The sequence below is a fragment of the Lactuca virosa genome, chromosome 4, assembly GCF_052849685.1.
Source record: "Lactuca virosa cultivar CGN04683 chromosome 4, Lactuca_virosa_CGN04683_v6, whole genome shotgun sequence".
In the NCBI taxonomy this organism is placed as follows: domain Eukaryota; kingdom Viridiplantae; phylum Streptophyta; class Magnoliopsida; order Asterales; family Asteraceae; genus Lactuca; species Lactuca virosa.
In genome coordinates this window covers 212211025-212227062 of record NC_136429.1, presented here as the reverse complement: position 1 = coordinate 212227062, position 16038 = coordinate 212211025, and positions in this window count along the sequence as shown.

The following is a 16038-nucleotide window of genomic DNA, read 5'->3' as shown; positions in this document are numbered from 1 at the left end:
TGGTTGGTGTAAGTCATAAAGGCAATTTAAGCCATCAGAGTATTTGATGAATATGGTATCCCCCATAGATCTATCATCAACTCATGATAATCTCAATAATCATCTTTATCTCAATGATCTCATCATAAAATAATCTAATCATCTCTCATGGATATATCATGTGTACTTCTCATACTCAATCAACTCTCGTGTACATTATCATACAATACACAATTCATATAATTCATATCCAAATATTTAATAACTTATAAAGATTAAACTTTACATTTATATTAACAATGTCATAAGTAAGTCAAAGTTACTTACCTTGTTCAAGGCTTATGTAGGTGATAGTCCAAGCTTGGCAGTTACTTGTTCAACCTCTTCTTTGGATTTCCTATTCAAATCAACTCATGCATATCATTTATTAAGTCATTTATATGACTTAACTCATACATATATCAATTATCTATTTATAAGATCATATCACCATCTTGACATGTGCCAAGAATCTATACATATATCCAGTTTTTGATACTCATAAAAGACATATATTATTTGTTATGAACATCATATACCAATATATTTCATCACTCAAGGACTTAATTCATTAAGTCACACCCTTTACCCATGAACCTTAAATCCCATGAACTTAATTTCTCATATAAATCTCCAATTCTTGTATATAGGTTCAAACCATTGAAATAAACAATAAATAAGCTATATAACATCATCTGCTAGCTCAATTCCAACATTCAAGCTCATATATTTTCACCTAGGGTTTCTTCCAATGCATCATAATTAGCCCTAAAATCAAAATTAGATGTTTAGAAGTAGTGATTCTTACCTTAGATCATCAAATTAACACTCTAATCTGAAACGCTCCTCAAAGATCGAATTTTTAGGGTTTATGTAGGTGAAATCGAACCTTGGGGTGTGTTTTAGGGAGTGATAGACGAACTAACCTGATTATAGGTCTCTTTTTTTAACGTGTTTTCGTCGCCATGCCGTGGTGTGTTTTTCTTTTACGAAGCCTTTCTTTCGTGAAGTTTGTCCATCTGTCACTAAAAATAGAAGGCAATTTACTTTTACACATTGTGGCTAAACTCCTCAACGTCGTGGCATTATCAAAGTATGTTCTATCACTATTCATCTTACGTAACTTGACTAACTCTCTCTACGTTGCGGCCTTATGATCGCCACGTCGTGGCTTTCGACAAAACACAATTCTTACTTATTTAATCCCTATGCTCAAACCACTTATATATTTACACTAAAATACTCATTTTAACCATATAAAAATACATAATACTCATACCAAAGATTATATCTACATAATACTACACAAGTTTATAAAATGGGTATTACAAGTTATCCCTCCCTTCAAAAGATTTTGTCCCCGAAATCTATAATTTATTCTTGTATCGACTATAAACGTGAGGATATCTCTCTCTAAACTCATCCTCGGGTTCCTAAGTCACATCGAAACCTTTGTGGTGACGTCATTGTACCTTCACTAGTATAATTTCTTTATATCTCAATTTCTTCACCTTACGATCTAAGATTTTCTCATGTTTCTCCAAGTACCTCAGCTTCTCATCCACCTCAACTTCGGACATTGGAGTCACACCCCCGAACCACACTGCGGAAACATCTAGGGGCTTGTACGTGACTTCATCCTTGTAGTATCATCACATAGTATATAATTGAAGCATAACATCATCATCATCACACATGTAATATAACAACATACATTGTTTACATCGAGTATTGTGTTTGAATATTACATACCAAAATGATTTAAGTATGATGAAACAAAATATAACAAAACATCCATTAGTTTGTTCAGCCCAACCTGCTTCAACGATTTCCTGATAATACAAGTTAATTTAAATAGGTCAACATAAAAATGTTGGTGAGTTCATAAGCATTTTTGAGAAAATGATCTGTATAACTTTGTAAACACAAGAAAATCCTATATTTTCTTAAAATAGTTTAGTATATTTGTGTCCGATCTTGTATTAATGCATGTGTGTTATTGTTTAATAGAACGCCAAAAGTGAATGAAGAGAATGTAAAGAGAATGCCCTTAGACAACCCTATGTTGCCTGTACAAGAGAATGCTGGTATATCAACCCCCGAGATTGAGTACCGGCGCGAGTATGTTCCCGAGTAATCCAAAGACATGTGTTTAGGAGGAGTGATTGAGCTTAAAAATGAAGTATATCAACTTGAGTTTGTATGATCTTACCACAATGTGAAGCTTGAAGTGATCTTCTTGAAAACACTCCTAATAATCACGAATTTCTTGAGAGATAGAGAGTGGAAGAGTGTTGAAGGTTGAGAGAAAAGGTGTTGAATTTGAAATGGTGAGTGAGGTTGGAAAGGGAGAGAGGCCGAGAGTTAAAGAGAGATAAGAGAGGGGAGGGTTGACTTATGAAGAGAGTGATTTGAGGGTTGCATGGATACATGCACTCTTGCATGGATATCCACTAGGTATTGGTGAGGTGTCAACTCCATTTCCTTCCTATTTGTTATTCCTTTTTTTTCTTTTTTTGTTGTTGGGCCGAGTATAAGGGAAAAGGAAGAGAGAATGAAAGAGTTTGGGCCCTTTCTTGGTTTAGTTCGAATTTAGGAGGCCCAAGATGAAGATTTTCGGCCCAGTGGGCCCTTATGAGGGTTTACGGCCCAATGAAGCCCAAGAATATAGTTTAAGGCCCATTAGGGCTTATGAAACCATTTACGCTCCATCATGGCCCATTAGAGATAAGATGAATCATTATAGGCCCACATGACCCAAGATACTTTAGTTTCATGGATGTGGGTCCAATTAGAGCCCAAATAGGGTTCCTTGGCCCAAAATAGCCAAATTGAAAGTTTACTGGTCCATTAGGCCCAATAAGAGGATCCTAGTCCATAACAAATTTGAACCAGGATTTTTAGGGTTTTCAACCCATTGTTGAATATATGAGATGTATTGTATTAGGTTTTGAACTTCACTCAGGAGTTTGGATTCAAATGGATGATTTCATTTTAGCATATAGCATGATGTTCACTTAGAGTACAAGCCTTACAATAGCTTATGTTTACATGAAAATAGAATTTCCTAGCTAAAATGCTAGTTGTGACATCATCCCCCCGTTAGAGGGAATTTCGTCCCGAAATTCTTTTGAAAGGTAGGATCATGAATGAGAGAATAAGTGAGGGTACTTCTTCTTCATCTGGTCTTCGCGTTCCCATGTGAATTCCGGTCCTCACTTAGCGTTCCATCGAACCTTCACAATCGGAATGCGTCTCTGTTTCGTACGCTTCACTTCCCTATCCATTATCTCGACTGGTTCTTCGACGAACAGGAGATTCTCGTTTATTTTGATCTCTTCTAGAGGAATGGCAAGGGTTTCATCTGATAAGCACTTCTTCAAATTCGAGATGTGGAACACGGGGTGTACGTTGCTGAGCTCCGAAGGTAGTTGCAGCTTATAAGCTACCAGACCAATTAGGGAGAGAATCTCGAACGATCCGATGTATCGTGGGTTTAGTTTTCCTCGTTTTCCAAAACGAATCATCCCTTTCTAGGGAGAGACCCTTAATAGCACTCGATCTCCGATTTGGAGTTCCAGAGGTTTTCGTCGTTTGTCAGCGTAACTCTTTTGTCGGTCACACGACGCTTGGAGCCGGGCTTTGATTTGGATTATCTTCTCCGTAGTCTCTCGAATGATTTCTGGTCCTGTAAGGGTGCTGTCCGGTAATTGCCCTTTTGCCAGCTGGGTGTCACCCACCTCAGCCCAGCATAGAGGCGATCTGCATTTGCGACCATATAAGGCCTCAAAAGGAGCAACCCTTATGCTTATGTGATAGCTGTTGTTGTACGAGAATTCAATCAAGGGCAAGTGGGTATCCCATGACTTGCCGAAATCAATCACACATGCTCGGAGCATGTCTTCGAGTTTTTGGATGGTTCGTTTGCTTTGGCCATCGATTTGAGGGTGGTAAGCGGTGCTCATGCCCAGATGTGTTCCCATAGCATTTTGGAGTGACTGCCAAAACCGTGAGGTAAATCTACTATCCCGATCCGAGATTATAGATATTGGCACTCCGTGGAGTCTCACGATTTCTTTGATATAGATTCGTGTTAATCTTTCCATCTTGTATGATTCTTTATTGGCAGGAAATGAGTGGATTTAGTTAACCTATCGACAATCACCCAAATAGAATCCAATCCGTCTGCCGTCTTAGGTAATTTGGTTACAAAGTCCATACTAATCCTTTCCCATTTCCACTCGGGTATTACTGGTTGTTGTAATAGTCCCGAGGGATTTTGGTACTCCACTTTCACCTTGGCGCAAGTGAGACACTTGCCCACGTAAGTGGCGATCTATTCCTTCATATTCGGCCACGAATAATGTTGCTTAATGTCCAGATACATCTTATCCGAACCTGGATGGACGAAATATCGATTTTTATGGGCCTCGTTCATGATTATTTCTCTGAATCCCCCAAGTTTAGGGACCCAGATTCTATTCATGAAGTAGTAAGTTCCGTCCTCCCTGGCTTCAAAGTTCTTATCCATCCCACGCAGTGTTTCATTTGTGACGTTCTCCGACTTCAATGCATCCGATTAGGCTTCCTTGATCTGCGAGGTTACGTGGGCTTGGATGGTTATTGATAGGGTTTTCACCCGGTGACCTGAGTATTCTTTTCTGCTTAGGGCATCGGCTACCACATTAGCCTTGCATGGATGATACTTGATCTTGCATTCATAATTATTTAGCAGCTCAACCCACCTTCGCTGCCTCATGTTTAGCTCCTTTTGGTTTAGAATGTGCTGGAGGCTTTTGTGATCGGTGAAGATGGTGCACTTTGTACCGTAGAGGTAGTGCCTCCAAATTTTTAGGGCGAAGACCACAGCTCCCAGCTCGAGATCATGAGTGGTGTAATTTACTTCATGCGTCTTCAATTGTCTGGATGCATAAGCTATTACCTTTCCACGCTGCATGAGGACACAGCCTAACCATTGATTCGAAGCATCGCAGTAGACTACGAAATCTTCGGTTCCCTCCGGTAAGGATAGCACTGGTGCACTACAAAGGGCTTGTTTCAAGGTTTGGAAGGTGGCTTCTTGCTTTTCTGTCCAGTTGAAAGACACACCCTTTTGTGTCAAGGTGGTGAGGGGTTTGGCTATCTTGGAAAAATTATGGATAAACCTTCGGTAGTATCATGCGAGACCCAAGAATTGTCGGATTTCTGTTGAGGTTTTTGGGATCGCCCAACCTTCAATGGCCTTGATCTTGGAAGGATCTACATGAATCGCTTCCTCGCTGACTACATGACCCAAAAAGTTTACACTGCGGATCCAGAACTCGCATTTGGAGAGCTTCGCATATAATCTTTCAGCTCTTAGGGTTTCCAAGATTTGACGGAGATGTTGACCATGATCTTCTTTGTTTCGAGAGTATATAAGAATGTCGTTGATGAATACGATCACGAAATTATCAAGGAATGGGCGGAAGAATCGATTCATGAGGTCCATAAATGCAGCGGGGGCATTTGTTAGACCGAAGGGCATCACAACAAATTCGTAATGACCGTATCGAGTTTGAAAGGCAGTTTTTGGAATGTCCTCTTCTCGGACTCGAAGTTGATGATAACCGGATCTTAGGTCTATTTTGGAGAAGTAACTAGCTCCTTGAAGCTGGTCAAATAGATCGTCAATCCGCGGGAGTGCGTATCGATTTTTGACAGTGAGCTTGTTTAATTCCCTATAATCGATGCACATTCTGAAAGATCCATCCTTTTTCTTGACAAACAAGACCGGAGCTCCCCAGGGTGAGAAGCTTGGTCGGATGAATCCTTTGCTCAACAACTCGCTTATTTGGCTGGATAACTCATGCATTTTGGCGGGAGCTAACCTGTAGGGTGATTTGGCAATTGATGTGGCTCCTGGTATTAGGTCGATTCGAAATTCGACCTGTCTTTCTGGGGGTATTCATGTAAGGTATTCTGGAAATACATCCGGGAAGTCACATGTCACTGGGATGTCTTTAATGTTTACTTCTTCCTTGGCTTTATCCACAACATGAGCGAGGAATGCATAGTTTTTCTTGTGCAGGCACTTTTATGCCTTGATGCACGAGATAAGATGAAGATTGGCGCCAGGTTTATCACCATATATTATTAGGGTTTTGTGATTGGGGAGATGAAGGCGAACAACCTTCTCACGACACATAATATCAGCATGATGGGGGCTTAACCAATCCATGTCGATTATCACATCAAAACTCCTAATATTTACTGGCATCAAATCTATTTGAAATGAATGATTGTTTAGTGTTAATGTGCACCCTACATAAACATCTTCAGTTGTTTTGGTTTCCCCATTAGCCATTTCCACCGTGAAGGCTTCGTTGAGCTTCTGGGGTTGTTGATTTAGTAAATGTTTGAACATGTTACTAACGAAGCTTCGCTCGGCTCCGCTATCGAATAAAATACATGCATAAGTGTTGTTAAGTAGAAACGTACCAGTAACCACCGTTGGGTCCTGAACTGCTTCACCTTGACCCAATGTCAATACCCTTCCTGATACTCCTGCCCCTTGATTGTTGGCTTTAGAGCAATCACGTTTGAAATGAACAGTTCCTCCACACCCATAACAAGTGTAACTGGCCCCAACATTGTTGTTGTTGTTGTTATTGTTGTTGCAATTGTTGTTGTTGTTGTTGTTGTTTGACTGTTGGTTCTGTTGAGGCTGAGTTCTACAGTATCATGTGGTATGACCCTTTCGATTGCAACTCGTGCAATGCATCTCCCTGCATTCTCCATGATGGTGAATATTGCATTTGCTACACTTGGGTAGGGTCCCTGAGTATTGTTTGGTAGTAGTTGGTGTAAAAGAGCCTGGAGCATGTGGTGTTGAGGTGACCTGAGCAGTAGTAGCGTGGACTGCTACTGTTTGTTGCTTCTTTGATGACTCTGAGTTTTGTCTCCCTTTTCGCTTGTTGTTCTTGCCTTTCTTGTTATCGCTTTCCTTTTTAACTTCCGTTTCTCCTATTTTGGCACCCTTCTTGTTTCCATGGTCGTATAACTTCTTGGCTAGCCTTTTAGCACTGTCATACGTTTCAGGGTTTGCTACGATTACATTTCCTTGAATTGGAGAGGTCAATCCCCAAATAAATCTTTCAATCTTTTTCCCTTCAGACGTGATCATTCCTGGACACAAGAGTGACAACTCACCGAACCTTGAGATGTATGCATCAATGTCAGAGTTTTAGACTGTGAGATTCCATAGTTCTTGCTCCAACTTCTGGATTTCAGCCATCAGCATTTCCTTGAGATCTTCCCATGGCATAGCATTTGCCACAGGGAGTGTCATGGCCTCCACGTGGCCATTCCACCAAGAAAGAGCTTGATCGACGAATGTGAAAGCCACAAACTTCACCTTGCACTCCTCCGGACATCCGCAAATCTCGAACACCGATTCCACTTTTTCTAACCACCTTTTCAGAGTTATCACGCCTCCCGTACCGTTGAAGGTTCGAGGCTTGGCGTTTGCGAAGTCTTCGTAGGTACAGGTTCTGGTAGGTCCTTGGTTCATCCCATGGTTTGAGCTTCCGGTCCCTTGCCCATTAACTCCACCGTTGTTCCTGTGGTGAATATGAGCCAGTGTTGTTGTAACTGCAGTTAAAACTGCTGCTTGAAATGCCGCTGAGTTCATTTCTGGTGGAGGCGGTGGTGGTGGTGTTGCGTTGCGGTTTCTATGTGTCTGTCTTCGAGGCATCTTTCTGTCATGGAACGAAAAGATGTTGAGTATCCAATGTATTTTAGTTTCACGATTTCTTAATTATAGAATAGTGTCGGTGATTTGGTTATGTATAAGCAATCGAGTGCAAACAATCAATCATGTAATAATAGTAATAGAACACATAATAGATAACAACATCATGAGAAAATATATAAACATTTTCATTAATGATAATCTTTTGAGTACATGAAAATTTACCTACATAAGGCATACAATACATGAAGTGAAATAAAATCCGACAGAGTAACGACTCCATGAGTAGTGTAATCACTTAGTCATGCAGTCGATAGTACATAGAGTAGTACATAAAAGAAAATCATAACGGTAGTAGGTGAACAGGTACTAGCTGCGACGAGAAGGGTCTGGTGGTGCTGACGACGAGGTGGATGCACCCTGGAGTCTAGCCAGGTTCTGCTCGGCGGCCCGAAGCCGGGCTTCCAATGTTGTCTGTCGCGCCTGGTAGTCCATGACTACCTCATGTGTCATCCTTTCTATGCGCTCAACCGCGGCTCTCATGGAAACCATTTGGCCGGTGGTTGCCTGTCTGCTCGCCGATGTCGCGTGTCCTCCTTACCATCACCAGTAGGGCTCAGTCTGCAGGTCCATCGTGACTCAAGTCGTAGTAGTCCCGGTTCATCCCAAATGGGGATCGCACTCCTTGCTGGCGGCTCCACCTCTATATCTCGTGTGCCCACGGGGGCGTAGGACCATTAGGGCCCATCCTGTATGGGGGTACCCTGGCCATGTACGACGGATCGATGACTTTGGACTTCACGTCCGAGTCATCCACGTCGCTGCCGTCAGCCTCCTCCTCATCTGAGTTAGCTACCGGTTCTTTCGGTCCTCCTATAGGTTCTTCCTCTGGCTCTTCCTCGGGCTCTTCCTCTGGCTCCAACCATCCACCATTCCCCTGGTTGGGGAAGTAGGGATCTCCTGGATGGTGGAATCTGGCCATAGTGTCTGCACGAGGGGTGAGAAACGTGTAAAGAGAGTATGTAGATAGCATTTCAAAATACTCCTATAGTATTTTAATTATTTATGTTTGAGTTCCCTAAAACTTTTGGATACGAGGTAAGTTTCTAGATTCATTTCCCAACATGATCACTCCCGAACACATGTTGGTCGTATTTTGAACAAATATAGTTAATCAGGCTATATTTATCCCCAATACGACTACATAACTGTCCGGGTTTAACCACGGTGTTCAATTTCCTCGAGAGACTTTTACGGTTATAGTTTTAATGCATGCTTAGGTATTATCTTATTCAGAGTGTTTTAGTCCCATTGTATTTATAGTTGCATACCCAGTATGATTAGATATGCCAGTTCACTATAAACAATACTCTGATACCAATCTGTCACACCCCCGAACCAGACGGCGGAAACATCCGGGGGCTTGTGCGTGACTTCATCCTTGTAGTATCATCACATAGTATATAATTGAAGCATAACATCATCATCATCACACATGTAATATAACAACATACATTTTTTACATCGAGTATTGTGTTTGAATATTACATGCCAAAATGATTTAAGTATGATGAAACAAAATATAACAAAACATCCATTAGTTTGTTCAGCCCAACCTGCTTCAACGGTTTCCTGAGAATACAAGTTAATTTAAAAAGGTCAACATAAAAATGTTGGTGAGTTCATAATCATGTTTGAGAAAAGGATCTGTATAACTTTGTAAACACAAGAAAATCCTATATTTTCTTAAAATAGTTTAGTATGTTTGTGTCCGATCTTGTATTAATGCATGTGTGTTATTGTTTAATAGAATGCCAAAAGTGAATGAAGAGAATGTAAAGAGAATGCCCCCAGACAACCCTATGTTGCCTGTAAAAGAGAATGCTGGTATATCAACCCCCGAGATTGAGTACCGGCGCGAGTATGTTCCCGAGTAATCCAAAGAGAAAAGAGAATGGTCTGCCGTAAATTTCATAATGTTAATTCATCTAAGTGAGTCGTTATAACCATACTAGATAATGACAATTTCGTCTGTCTTGGCGTTTATGGACGCCGACGGAAAATAGAATAAGGTTTTCTTCACCCTCGACTGGTTTAGTCTAACTGTAGCGAACATCTCAGGTGTGGGGTGTCATCCCCGTATAGATCTATACACAAACCCCCGCTCTCCCTCCAAGAGACTCTGGTTATAACTACATGTTACGATCGTACACTCAATAGGTGTCAACCGACACGTCTCACTAGATCCTTAATCGAATTTACGCGAAGAGAAACATATAAAACACATTCCAGGCCCAATGAACCATGTATGTGAACAACTAAGGCTCACTAAACATGTAAGTCATTTCCAGGCCCGAAAGGAATGAGATTATATAACATGGGCCCAAAATATATGTAAAAAGACAACTAAGGCCCATTTCACATGTAAGGTATTTACAGGACCAAATAGCACGCAAAGAGTATCCAATGTCCGTCGAGCATGTTAATGGGCCAATGAGGCCCAATAAACATATAAAGAGTATTCAGGACCTATCAAGCATATAAATGGGCCACTAAGGCCCAATAACATGAGAATGGCAAAATTAGCCCGTTTGTTATTAGATTGCTAGTATTAGCTCAATTATTCACCAAAATGGCATAAAAGGCCCACTTGTTGTAAAAATGACATTCTTGGCCCATTAAGCCCAAAATTTACAATTAAGGCCCAATTTTAGTAAAAATAACATTTTTAACTCACTTTTGTCAAAAATATCATTTTTGGCTTGATTTTTATAAAAATATACATATTCGGCCCATTATAGAAAATTTTATCTTTTTGGCCCAAATTTTTATATTTTCACAACTTGAACCCTTCATATAAAAAAAATTACATTTTTGGCACAACTTTCTTGAAAATGACATTTAAGCCCACAAAAGATCAAAAATTACAAATTTTGGGCCGAAAACCGTGAGAAGCCCAAATAAGGCCCATTTATGAAAATGTTTACATTTTTAGTCCTTGTAAGGTCTTAAATGTCGAGATTAGCCTTGTTTAGCAAAAATTTCCTTTTGAACCCCTTACTAGCCGTGAGTTACATAAATAACCCATACTTTTGTCATTTTGTCGATTTTAGCCCCCTTCATGAAGTTTTTCTTAGCTTCAAGTAAACTAAATGTATTTTAAACCTTTTTCTTGTAAGATGAGTTGAAATAAGTGTTATGTCATACTAATATTATCATCTTTTAGTAGATCTTTAAGTTCATGAAGTTTACAACACATAAACACATATATAACTAGAAAAACACACAAAATCATGCATACACACATAGATCTACACAAAACAACTTGTATTCTCCCCTAAAACAAAGTGAAAATCGAAAATAGGGGGTATGAACTTACATTGCTTCGAAGCTTTCGGTTTTTGGTGAGGAAATGAGAAGATATCGGCCCTAGATGTGTTCTTGAGAAGATTTTCAAACTTAGGGAGTTCTAGGAAGCATGATTCACGAAAAACAAGTGTTTAGGAGGAGTGATTGAGCTTAAAAATGAAGTATATCAACTTGAGTTTGTATGATCTTACCACAATGTGAAGCTTGAAGTGATCTTCTTGAAAACACTCCTAATAATCACGAATTTCTTGAGATATAGAGAGTGGAAGAGTGTTGAAGGTTGAGAGAAAAGGTGTTGAATTTGAAATGGTGAGTGAGGTTGGAAAGGGAGAGAGGCCGAGAGTTAAAGAGAGATAAGAGAGGGGAGGGTTGACTTATGAAGAGAGTGATTTGAGGGTTGCATGGATACATGCACTCTTGCATGGATATCCACTAGGTATTTATGAGGTGTCAACTCCATTTCCTTCCCATTTTTTTTTCCTTTTTTTCCTTTTTTTGTTGTTAGGCCAAGTATTAGGGAAAAGGAAGAGAGAATGAAAGAGTTTGGGCCCTTTCTTGGTTTAGTTTGAATTTAGGAGGCACAAGATGAAGATTTTCGGCCCATTGGGCCCGTATGAGGGTTCACGGCCCAATGAAGCCCAAGAATATAGTTTACGACCCATTAGGGCTTACGAAACCATTTACGCTCCATCATGGCCCATTAGAGATAAGATGAATCGTTCTAGGCCCACATGACCCAAAATACTTTAGTTTCATGGATGTGGGTCCAATTAGAGCCCAAATAAGGTTCCTTGGCCCAAAATAGCCAAATTGAAAGTTTATTGGTCCGATAGGCCCAATAAGAGGATCCTAGTCCATAACAAATTTGAACCGGGATTTTTAGGGTTTTCAACCCATAGTTGAATATATGAGATGTATTGTATTAGGTTTTGAACTTCACTTAGGAGTTTGGATTCAAATGGATGATTTCATTTTAGCATATAGCATGATGTTCACTTAGAGTACAAGCCTTGCAATAGCTGATGTTTACATGAAAATAGAATTTCCTAGCTAAAATGCTAGTTGTGACAATTGGTATCTCTTGGGTCTTATCAAACAAAGTCTTTCTCAAATAGGAAATATGGAAAACATTGTGGATCCCTTGTGGTTCTTGGGGTAAATATAATTGGTATGCAAGTTTCCCGACTCTTTGCAAAATTTGGAAAGGTCCAATATATCGAGGACTTAATTTTCCTCTTTTACCAAAACAATTTATACCCTTCCACGGAGATACTTTTAGCATCACCATATGCCAACTTTAAACTCTAACAGTTTTCGTCTTTTGTTTGCATATTGTTGTTGCAAAGTTGAGAAATTCTCATGTGTGCTCTTATTTCTCTTATTTTTGCTTCTGTTTCTTCAATAATCTCGGGTTTTGCCAATGGTCTTTCTCCGACCTCGGTCCAGCAAGTTGGGGTTCTACACGGTACTCCGTATAATGCTTCAAACAGTTCCATTTGAATACTGAAATGTAAACTATTATTGTATGCAAACTCCACTAACGGTATGTGTTCATCCCAGTTACCATCAAAATCGATTAGCAAGCTTGAATCATATCTTCAAGTGTTTGAATCATTCTTTCGCTTTGCCCATCAGTCTGGGGTGATATGCAGTGATCATTAATATCTTAGAACTCATCTGTTTCTAGAAACTCTGCCAAAAACGAGATGTAAATCGACTATCTCGATCTGACACGATAGAAACTGGTACACCATGAAATTTGACCACTTTTTTTATATAAACATCAGCTAATCGATCAACTGAAAAGTTTTCTTTTATGGTTATGAATTGAGTGGATTTGGTTAAGCGATCAACCACAACCCAAATAAAATAATGTCCTCTTGAATTTAGTGGTAGCTTTGCAACAAAGTCCATGGTGATCTCATCCCATTTTATCACAGGAATAGGTACCGATTGGACTTCTCCTCCTGGTTTTTGGTGGTTTGTTTTCACTTGTAAACAGTCAAACAATTTTAGACATATCTTCCAACATCTCTTTTCATCCCGGGCTACCAATACATCTTCTTCAAATTTCGGTACATTTTGGTACTACCAGGATGTACTATATAACGCATACAATGAGCATCATCAAGTAATAATTCTCGCGCCTAGCCATGTTTCGGGACCCATATATGCGTCATAAATGTTTTACACCTTGGGAATTATCATTTAATTCGTTAATATAACTAATCATATCTTCCTGTTTCAAAGTCTCAGATCTCTCAGCTGCTTTCCGATCTTCTCTAATTAAATCTGGTAGTTGGCTAATGATTCCCATCCATACAGAGGTAATTTGAATTGTTTTATCCTTTCGACTCAAGGCGTCAGCTACTACATAACTTTTCCAGGATGATAGCGAATCTTACAATCACAGTCTTTGAGTAATTCCATCCACCCCTGTTAACACATGTTTAACTCTTTTTGATAGAATAAATGATTCAAACTCTTGTGATCGGTAAAAAAATTGAAAATTTACCCCGTACAGATAGTGTCGCCGAATCTTTAAGGCGAAAACTACTGCAACAAGCTCTAGATAGTGGGAGGGATATGACTTCTCAGGTGGTTTCTGTTGGGTTTTGGTATACTACAACATCCTATGGTGCATATACAACCCTAAATGTCTTGGATCTATGTTTTCTTTAATTATACATGTAATATTGTTTCCAAAGCATTAAGCCTACGACTAGCATACAATTTGACATAAACATCATAGAAATGAGTTAGAAGATTACCTCTTTGTTGTAGCTTGTAGACATTGGCCTTTTAAGAACTTAGTGCCTCAAGTGTTGCACCTCAAATGGTTCATAAACACCATGAACAAAGGAAGACTTTTGAGAGAGAATATCCTTGTACTAGAAATCACCTCCCATGAACTCATAGAACATTAGGGTTATCATTTTAGCTATGGGGTGCTCTATATATATGTTAGGAATCCAAGAGTCATGGGTAAACCCTAATCCATACTCTTGGGCTTATTATCCATGATCCATGATTCAAGTGGGCTAACTCTTTATGGATTCTTCCATAAACTTAGTCCATCATGTATCATAAGCCCAAAACATATATATAACTAATTTACACAATTAGTTCTCATTAATTTAATTAGTCTCTTTTGATCACTAAATTAATTCCAAATTAGTTCTTGATCAATACTAATTAAATCATATGATTTCATATTAATATATTAGAACTTATAATATATTAATAAGTCATAAATAACCTTTTCTCAAAAGTCCATCCTATCAAATTGTCCTGGTGAAGGCAACCCAAATGGACCATGCTACTCTCGGGTCAAGTACATACCAATTATAGATATGGGCTTAGACACCTAATCTAAAAGTCTCCCACTTGGATAAGTCTAATAACTATTATTGCAAGTACGACTCCAAAACCCAACTAGCAATCGTAGCTCTTAAAAGTCGTTGTCAAACTCTGAACAAATCAAATGACGCGTCCATTAGATAAAGGGATCATATATTCCTCCATTCTAGATATCGTATGAACTGAGACATATATTATAATCATTCTCTCTGTTCATGTGTTGTTTCCCGATTTCTGATTTATGACGACTGACTAACTGAACAAATCAAATCAGTCCAGGCTTGGCCAAGCACTTAGGTTTGTCATCACTAAATCATCGAGGGGCCCACAAATATCTCTTTTATCCCCTTAGGGTAAAAGGAATGGATAAACTTTGACTCGTATTCTTGCTCTATTTGCTCATCAAATCACACACAACAATATGTTTTATAACACCGAGTTACCAGTGCGTTTTTATATTATCAATGTGCAACCGACTTGTAAACTGCAACTCATATGTCTCCGTTTCAAGAATATAAGATATTATCGTCTCATGATCACTCGTGATAAAATCCATGAAGTGATACAAATGAGCGTGGGTTGAATCCAATACTCAAATCTTATTACAGGAGTACTCATGAATACTGTAGCAAACTTGTGCTATGTCTAACACCTTAGACAATCCTACAGACCCATTCATGACTGTCTTGCCTCAATACCTACTTCCAAAGTATGATCGACTGTGGATGGTTTGAATAACCTGGTTATTCGAGAAGTCAAAACATGCAAAGTGAAACACAAGAATAATACTAATCCTATATGGCCCCAAAACTTTTAAGTGTAAATAAAACACCTTTTTTCTAATCGCCATATTGATTACTCATTATTCATTGTATAATGTTTAGAATAATCAACTTAATACTTGAATTAAAACAATAGTTATCCCATGCTCCAAGCATGCACACTATGTTTGCCTATGGTCCTTTCTTTGTGAAAATAGATCAATTGACAACATTTCAATGATGCTCATTTCACAATTCCAAATCCTTTATGATAAATGTAAGAATACCAAATTCTTGCCATTTACTGAAATCTGTTATATTCTAAACTTATATGCAATGATCCTCTTGTAATGACTATGCACAAAAGTCACAGAGACTTGGCAACAGACATTACAAAGTATTCCAATGGAGAGCAATTCCATGGAAACGAAGTCTCACATTCAAAGTACATTCCTTTGAACATCCTTCTTGCATTAAGTGTTCTAATCTTATATAGATTTTATTATTAACTTCCACTTATGGCAACATTTCCATATTCCCATTTTGACTATCACTTCTGAACAAGAGTTACCTCTTCTCAGAGTATGTCAATATGGTCCTTCCAAAATTCAAAATATACTTCCAACTGTCCATAAGCAACCAATCTTTGCCGAACCTTAGATTGTCCTTAACAGTTGTTTAACCACTTTAGTCATATCCGGTTCTATTCCTTTTTTCCATCTTAACGCCCTAGGAATTTGGAAAAATTAGAACACGAGAATATTATAGCATATGCAATCGATCTGTCACACCCCCAAA